This window comes from Canis lupus, chromosome 33 (assembly GCF_048164855.1).
Source record: "Canis lupus baileyi chromosome 33, mCanLup2.hap1, whole genome shotgun sequence".
NCBI classification, from domain to species: domain Eukaryota; kingdom Metazoa; phylum Chordata; class Mammalia; order Carnivora; family Canidae; genus Canis; species Canis lupus.
The window spans coordinates 36,943,587-36,951,010 of NC_132870.1; the positions used below are offsets into that span (position 1 = coordinate 36,943,587).

The following is a 7,424-nucleotide window of genomic DNA, read 5'->3' on the forward strand; positions in this document are numbered from 1 at the left end:
CATTAGAAAGGTGAAAAGAAAAAAATGATCACATGGAAAAATATATTCTTTCAAAACAAATCACAGCAAAGGTTTTTCTTAATACATAGAGATTCCCGAAATTAACAAAACACCAAAATACAAAGAGAAAAATAGAGAGAGTAGGACACACAGGTATCAGAAAAGAAAAAAAAAATTACACAAGTCTTTAAATATATGAGAAAACTGGAATAGGAATCACTCACAATATTCTTTTCTTCCTTGCCTCCAGGTCTCTCCATTAGCATGATAATCTCTTAAATTTTTTCCAGTTTTCCTGTATTGCTATGTCATCTTTCTCTCAAATATGGGATTTTAATAAAATCTGGTGTTATCTAGCAAATATACTACTGAGCCAGTCAATTCACTGTCTCTGATTGTTTCAGGCTCCACCTTGGATTTCAAACCTCTTTGTCACAAGCACATGTCATTTCTCAGGAAGTGCTCTGTGCTAACCACTCAGATAGGCCTTAAATATGGCTATACTAAAGCGCCAGATCCTCACTTTTTCACTCACCTAATAATGTGCTACTCTGGCTGTATCCTAACATTTTCCTCCACTTAAATTGGAAGGGAAGTGGTGAGAATTATAGAATGAGAATATGTGGAATATAAGGAATTTCTGAGTTAAGGATATTTTACCCATTTTACTCTCCCTCTTTTTTTGAAAGAAGCTGACCAAGAAGCACCATATTCAGGTCTACTCCTTGGAAGAGAGGTTCTGTGAGAAGGAGCCCTGATCAATCTATAGCTGGAAAATACTGAGCTTAATTCTGGGCTTCAGCATAAGGACACAAAATCCCTTCAATTATATTTGTACATACTTCAATATCAACATTTCCAGTGGTATCTGCTGGAGCTAGTGTTCTTATTTATTAAATGGTTTAGGAAAAATTTGACTGTGCTTCCCTCTCCCAAATTAAATATACACAAATTCCTCTCAAAAGCAAGCAGATTCTAAGATAGGCAGACAGTTCTAAAATCAAAAGTATATTCTCATTGTAATCCACAATACTGTTGTGATTGTTCTTTTTTCCTAAATTCTCACTCTTGCTTATTTTATACACATTACAATGAAACTTTCTATAAGAATTATTTCAGGGCACCTGGCGGCTCAGTCATTAAGCATCTGCCTTTTGCTGGGGTCATGATCCTGGAGTCCTGAGATTCCAGTGTAGGGCTCCCTGATCAGCAGGGAATCTACTTCTCCGTCTGCTCCTCACCCACCTCCACCCCAGCTGATGTTCTCTCTCTCTCTCTCTCTCAAATAAACAAAAATCTTAATTTAAAAAAAAAAAGAATTATTTCACCTGTGCAATTTTAATGGACACTAATAACCAGTGAAACATATTTCTCAAGCATGTAAAAAGTTTCATACACTTTGTCTTCAATTTTAAGACAAATTTAAGGTGCTAATTTAAGGTGCTTTTTCCTTACAATTTGTCAAAACAGACTATTAGTGTTAACCAAGTTACATCACATTTAAATTAATACTGACAGCTTAATACATGAATATATTCATATGCAAAGAACACAATAGTCAAATCAAATACAGAAGTTATTATACAAAGTTTTATAGAAAGGAAATCACATTGAGTGCATTTTAACCTAATTGAGACTGATTTTAAATTACTTTTATTTTAAAGGTATATTTAATCTTCCAAGAATAACTTTTGTTTATATGAAATTAAGAGCCTTTTGAATATTTTTTCTTTTCCTCCTTTTTTTTCTTTTTCATCTTATTTTTTTAAGATTTTATTTATTTATTCATGAGAGACACAGAGAGAGAGAGAGGCAGAGACACAGGCAAAGGGAGAAGCAGGCCCCATGCAGGGAGCTTGACGTGGGACTCGATCCCGGGACCCTAGGATCACACCCTGAGCCAAAGGCAGATGCTAAACCGCTGAGCCAACAAGGGATCCCCTCTTTTTCATCTTGTAATTTTAATCTACTAAGTGGATGAATTTCTGTCTGGCAAGATTTCATTATCTTCTGCTTTGATTAGAAATCATTCCAATTTGTAGCATTTTCTTTACTCCTTTGAAAGGACTTCAATCTCTGTTGGTTTAATAAATGTGTTAATATATGTTACAAGAGTAAAACTCTAAGTAAGGAGATTCGAGTATGTTCTTTTGAGGAGGAAGTATGTTATCTTACTTTTTTAAGTATACATTAGCAACTTCTAAAAAGAGAGGATATCTAGAATTTTTGAATGATTCTTAATAGTCAATAACAGTCATTTTCATTACATTTAACAATATTTAACAATTTTTATTGAGTGGCCAGTATGTAAAAAATTCTAAGACCACCACTGAGGGTATGTCAAATAAGGCACATACCCTCATGATGCTAATACCCAAAAACTAAACAATTACAACTAAGGATTATAACTATTCTGATGGTCAGTAGTATGAGACAGCTTGAAGGTGATTTGAACTATGCATTTAAAGAATCAGTGACAAAAAAATAAAGAATCAGTGAATGAACTCTGAGAAAATGATATATAAGACAATTCTTTAGGATAAATGTGATTCCTTCAGGTAATGTGTATGAATATTGGGCCCAAAGAATATGAAATATATCACAGATTTCTCTACAGTATTAATAATTCAATTTTATTAACCATCACTGTTTATTTTCTGTGATTTTCCTATTCATATAGTCTACTCATTTTTCTTTTTTATTTGTCTTTTGCCTATTCCATAATAATTTGCTGATGTTGCTCATATGTGAAAGGTTATATGTATATTGGTTAAGAGCAAGAATTTGGAATCTGGAAAGCTAATTTCATCTAAATCTCAAATCCCATGTGCAATCTCTGTGACATTGGACATGCTCTCTCAATGGATGCTTCAATTTCCTCATCCATAAAATAAGATAAATAATGGTATCAATCACATGGGGGAGATATGATGATAAAATGAATATGTAGAATGCATAAAACAAAATTGTACATGGTAAGCTCTTTATAATAGTTTGTTATTGTATCATTATGAATTAAATATTGATGTTAGTGTACATCTCTAACAGCAATCTAAAAGCTATCAAGCATTCACTATACATTTCAATGCCTTCATTGTGAATCTCACTTTCCCAAATTGAAACTTTATTTCTAATCACCTTTTCCACTAGCTTATAGACATGTGACTTAGATTCTGCCAATATGATGCAGCTGTATGAGTATGTCACATCAGCAAACAAGCCTGGAATAACAGGGTACCAAAATTGCTATAGCACACAGGAACAAAGCCAATGAATTTATGAGGTTGGCAATAGTGGTGGCCTTTGCTTTTCTAGGGATATGTATAGAGGCAATCTGAATGGTCCGGTGTTTGACATACTGTCATAAGCTACCCTCCAATAAAGCCTATAACAAAAATAGGCTGTTGCTAACCCCTGGTAATAGAACTTTTTACCTTTATACCAAGAGGTTTGAGAAAGCACCAAAATCTGCATGTAACATGTTTCCAGGCTTACTTCAAAGGATTTATGCTATAAAAGCTAAAGTTCTTTTGAGTATTTTTAAAATGAAAACAAAACAAAACAAAACAAAAACATGTCAGTAGGGTCTATGGTGGTTCGATATGTGCTAAATGTGTCCCTGACCAGAACAAATGTGCTTTCCTTACTGAGGAACAGAAAATTGTGAAAGTGCTAAAGGCACAGCACAGAGTTAGAAAGCTAAATAATAAAGTGAAGCCTATTTTTAGTAATAAAACAATTTAAAAACTAAAAATAAAATAATAAATAATTATTATGGCCCTTTCCACATAGCAACTAAAACAATAGGGTCAGCATATTAGTTAACCACCTAGTTCTCTGGGGTGATCTGAGAGTTGTTTCTGGGGGCTTATTACTATTTCTTAATAAACACTTCCTGCTTAAACCTGTGGGGATGTAGTTTACTGACTTAGAGTGGGGAGAAAGACCAACATAGTAATTGACTTCAGAAGTGATTCAGGCATCTAGCCCTTAAAAAAATGGGAATTTGAAATTGGTCATCTTATCTTATTGAGTTTCAGATCAGAAAACAAACAATCAGGATCAGAGGAGGAATGTTAATGCTGGTATTACATGGCACATAATGACAAACACTGACTTAGCTTATCACTGTGGCCACTTGGAATAAAGTGCATTTTAAAAGTAAGTTTTTCCCTGCACAATGAAGGAAACCATCAACAAATTTAAAAAGGCAACCTACTGAATGGGAGAACATATTTGCAAATAATATAGTTGATAAGGGGTTAATACCCAAAATATATAAAGAACTTACACAGCTCAATACCAAACAATCTAATAAAAAATAGCCAGAAGACCTGAGTAGATATTTTTCCAAAGAAGATATATAGATGGCAAATAGACATGGAAAATGTTCAACATCACTAATCATATCAGGGAAATGTGAATCAAAACCACAATGAGATATCACCTCACACCTGTCAGAATTGCTAAAATCAAAAAGACAAGAAATAATAAGTGTTGGTGATGACATGAAGATAAAGGAACCCTCATATACTGTTTGTTGGAATGCAAATTGGTGCAGCCACTGTGGAAAATAGTATAGAAGTAACTAAAAAAATTAAAAATAGAAATACTGTACAGTCTAGTAATTTCACTACTAGATATTTACCCAAAGGAATGAAAATAGTAATTTGAAGAGATATATCCTCTCTGTATTAATCGTAGCATTATCTATAATAGCTAGGCTATGAAAACAACCTAGGTGTCCATAGATGAATGAATTAAGAAGCTATATATATATATTTATATTTATATGTATAAAATAACAAACAATATATATAAAAATGAAATATTACTCAGCCTTAAAATGTAATGGCATCTTGTCATTAGCAAAAACATGGATGAACTTTGAAGGCAAGAGGCTAAATTAAATAAATCTGTCAAAAAAAAGGCAAATACCATATGATTTCATTCATATGTGGTATTTAAGAAACAAAATAAATTGAGGCACATAGCTGGCTCAGTTGATAGAACATGCGACTCTTGATCTTGAGGCTGTGAGTTTGAGCCTCACATTGAGGTGTAGAGATTATTTAAAATCTTTAGAAAAGAAACTGAACAAAGGAAGAAGAGTAAAACATAAAATAGACAAATACAGGAGACAAACTGGTGATTGACAGAAGGGAGATAGGTGGAGGGATGAATAAAAGAGATAAAGGGGATGAAGAGAACACTTACTGTTATAAGCACCAATATATAGAATTGTTGAAGCATCATACTGTAACTTGAAACTAATATAACTCTGTATGTTAATTATGGTCAATTTAAAAAACTAAAAAAGTAGTTTCTGAGTGATATTCCAAAAAAAGGTAAGCCTGAAGGGGTTCAGTGATTACTATTTACACCGTTTTGATGAGTATCAAAAGTACCAGGGCTCTTTTGTATGTAGCTGCTTCTAGCATTGCTGGAGAGTTTAAAAAATAATTTAACAGCTCAAAGTTTTATATTCTTTACTTCAACCATTATCAGGTAACTAAAAGATTCCTATGACATGTTTTTTAATTTTTTTCTGTTATTTAGCAACTGAGCTGTTTAGCAACACAGAAACTGAAGCTGTTATTACAAAATTTCACTATAGGAAGAATGCACAGCTGTGTTAGGCTTCCTTCTGCATGTATTTATTCATTCAACAGATATTTATAGCCAACCACATGAAAAGCACTAAAATAGATGCTGCAGTATAGGAACAAAAGAAATAAAGTCTCTACCTTCAAGGATCTTACATTCTATTGAGGGAGAAAGAAAATAAGCAGATACAAGATAGCAGGTATTAAAAGGAAAAAAAAGAGAGAGAGAGACTGGGCTAAAGAAACTAGAAAGTGATGAGGTGGTATATTACAGAAAATGACCAGAGAATGCCCTGTGATCGTTTGGGTTCTTCAAGATGGGTCAGATGAGCAAGAGATTTATTGTGGAAAATGCCTGCGAAGGATCAAGGAGCAGAGCCAACAAGGTACAGTGAGATCTCAGGCCATCTTATAATACAGAGGAAGAAAACTTGAGTATGTGGAATCTCAGACCTCAGTTGAGTTTTAAACGACTTTGACAAGGAGGTTTTCAAGACAAAGTCACCTGTTTAATTAAAGGAGTTTCTCATTCTACAGGAATGGGCTTGCATTCATTACTCCTATTAGAGGCAGTAAGTGGCTCTGAGCAGCCTTCAGGAAGCACAGCTTTGATTCAACATGATAATGGAACTGGTTGGGGGCATCCATTATGCTTCCAAGGGCACAAAAGTGGAGTACCATATTTTCATGTCTACCACGTCTCTTTAATAAGATAGTATTAGAGGAGAGAGCCTGAAGAAAGTTAGTCATCAACAAACACCAAATCCCCCCTGTGATAGATAGTTTGGGTATTATTTTGTGTGTTAATCTATGCATTTATTAATTTAATTATTCATTCATTTATTAAGATACTATTTATAGAGCTAACCTGACAAGCAGATCAATAAACGATTAGTCCAGAAATTCTTAAACTCAAGATTATTGTTGCTATGCTTCTAAGGGCATAAGAAAATACAAAAGATATTTTTTTCCTAATATTGTCTCACCTTCTTCAACATACACACTGATTGCCTAGGAGTTCAAAGTACTCCTACAAAACTTCAAAAATAGAGGAAGTTAAAATCCTAATTTTTTCTCAAAAAAATGTTTGTTTTTAAATGAAAGTAAATACTTTCAATCATATAAATACCAGTTTCTTGTCTGTGGCTATGCTTTTAGAGAAGACACATTTATACAGAATAAGTGTGGATTTTCTCTACCCGATGAGGAATGAAATATTTGACTTAGTTTTCCATGTAGAATAAAGCCTTTTAAATATTGTGGGCAAATTTTTACTCTATTTATTATCTAATTAGCATCACAAAATATCAGTTACATTCTATCAGTATGACAGAAACACAAAATTGCAATCTTGCTGTGTAGATACTGTCATTTCTTTATATTGTTAACAGAGATCACTGAAATGAGTGAACTTGAAATTTTCTCAGGATTTTCATGACCTAAAAATCTCTATACCTTTCTGTTAATTCTTGCTTCCTATTTCTTTGAAACTGAAATTCTAGCTGCTTGTGAAATATACCATTTAGGCAGCTATTAATAAAATAATCAGGTGTTTGAGTGGCTCAGTCAGTTGACCCTGATTTCAGCTCAAGTCATAATCTCAGGATCAAGAGATGCAACCCTGTGGCAGGTTCCACACTTAGTAGTGGGGAGTTGGCTTGAGATTCTCTCCCTGCCCCTCATTGCTCACCCAACCCTACCCCATCATCTCCCCACACACAAGTGCACTCTCCCCCCCCCTCAAATAAATAAATAATCCTTTAAAAAAGCGATCAGTCCAAAAGATACTTTTTGGTTATCAAAGCAAGCTTTCTAAAA

General features: G+C 33.7%; 1 pseudogene; it reads left to right on the top strand.

Annotated features, from left to right (window-relative positions):
* Positions 1 to 3,338: 3,338 nt before the first annotated feature.
* Positions 3,339 to 3,744, top strand: LOC140623584 (large ribosomal subunit protein eL34 pseudogene; annotated as a pseudogene).
* The last annotated feature ends 3,680 nt before the right edge of the window (positions 3,745 to 7,424 follow it).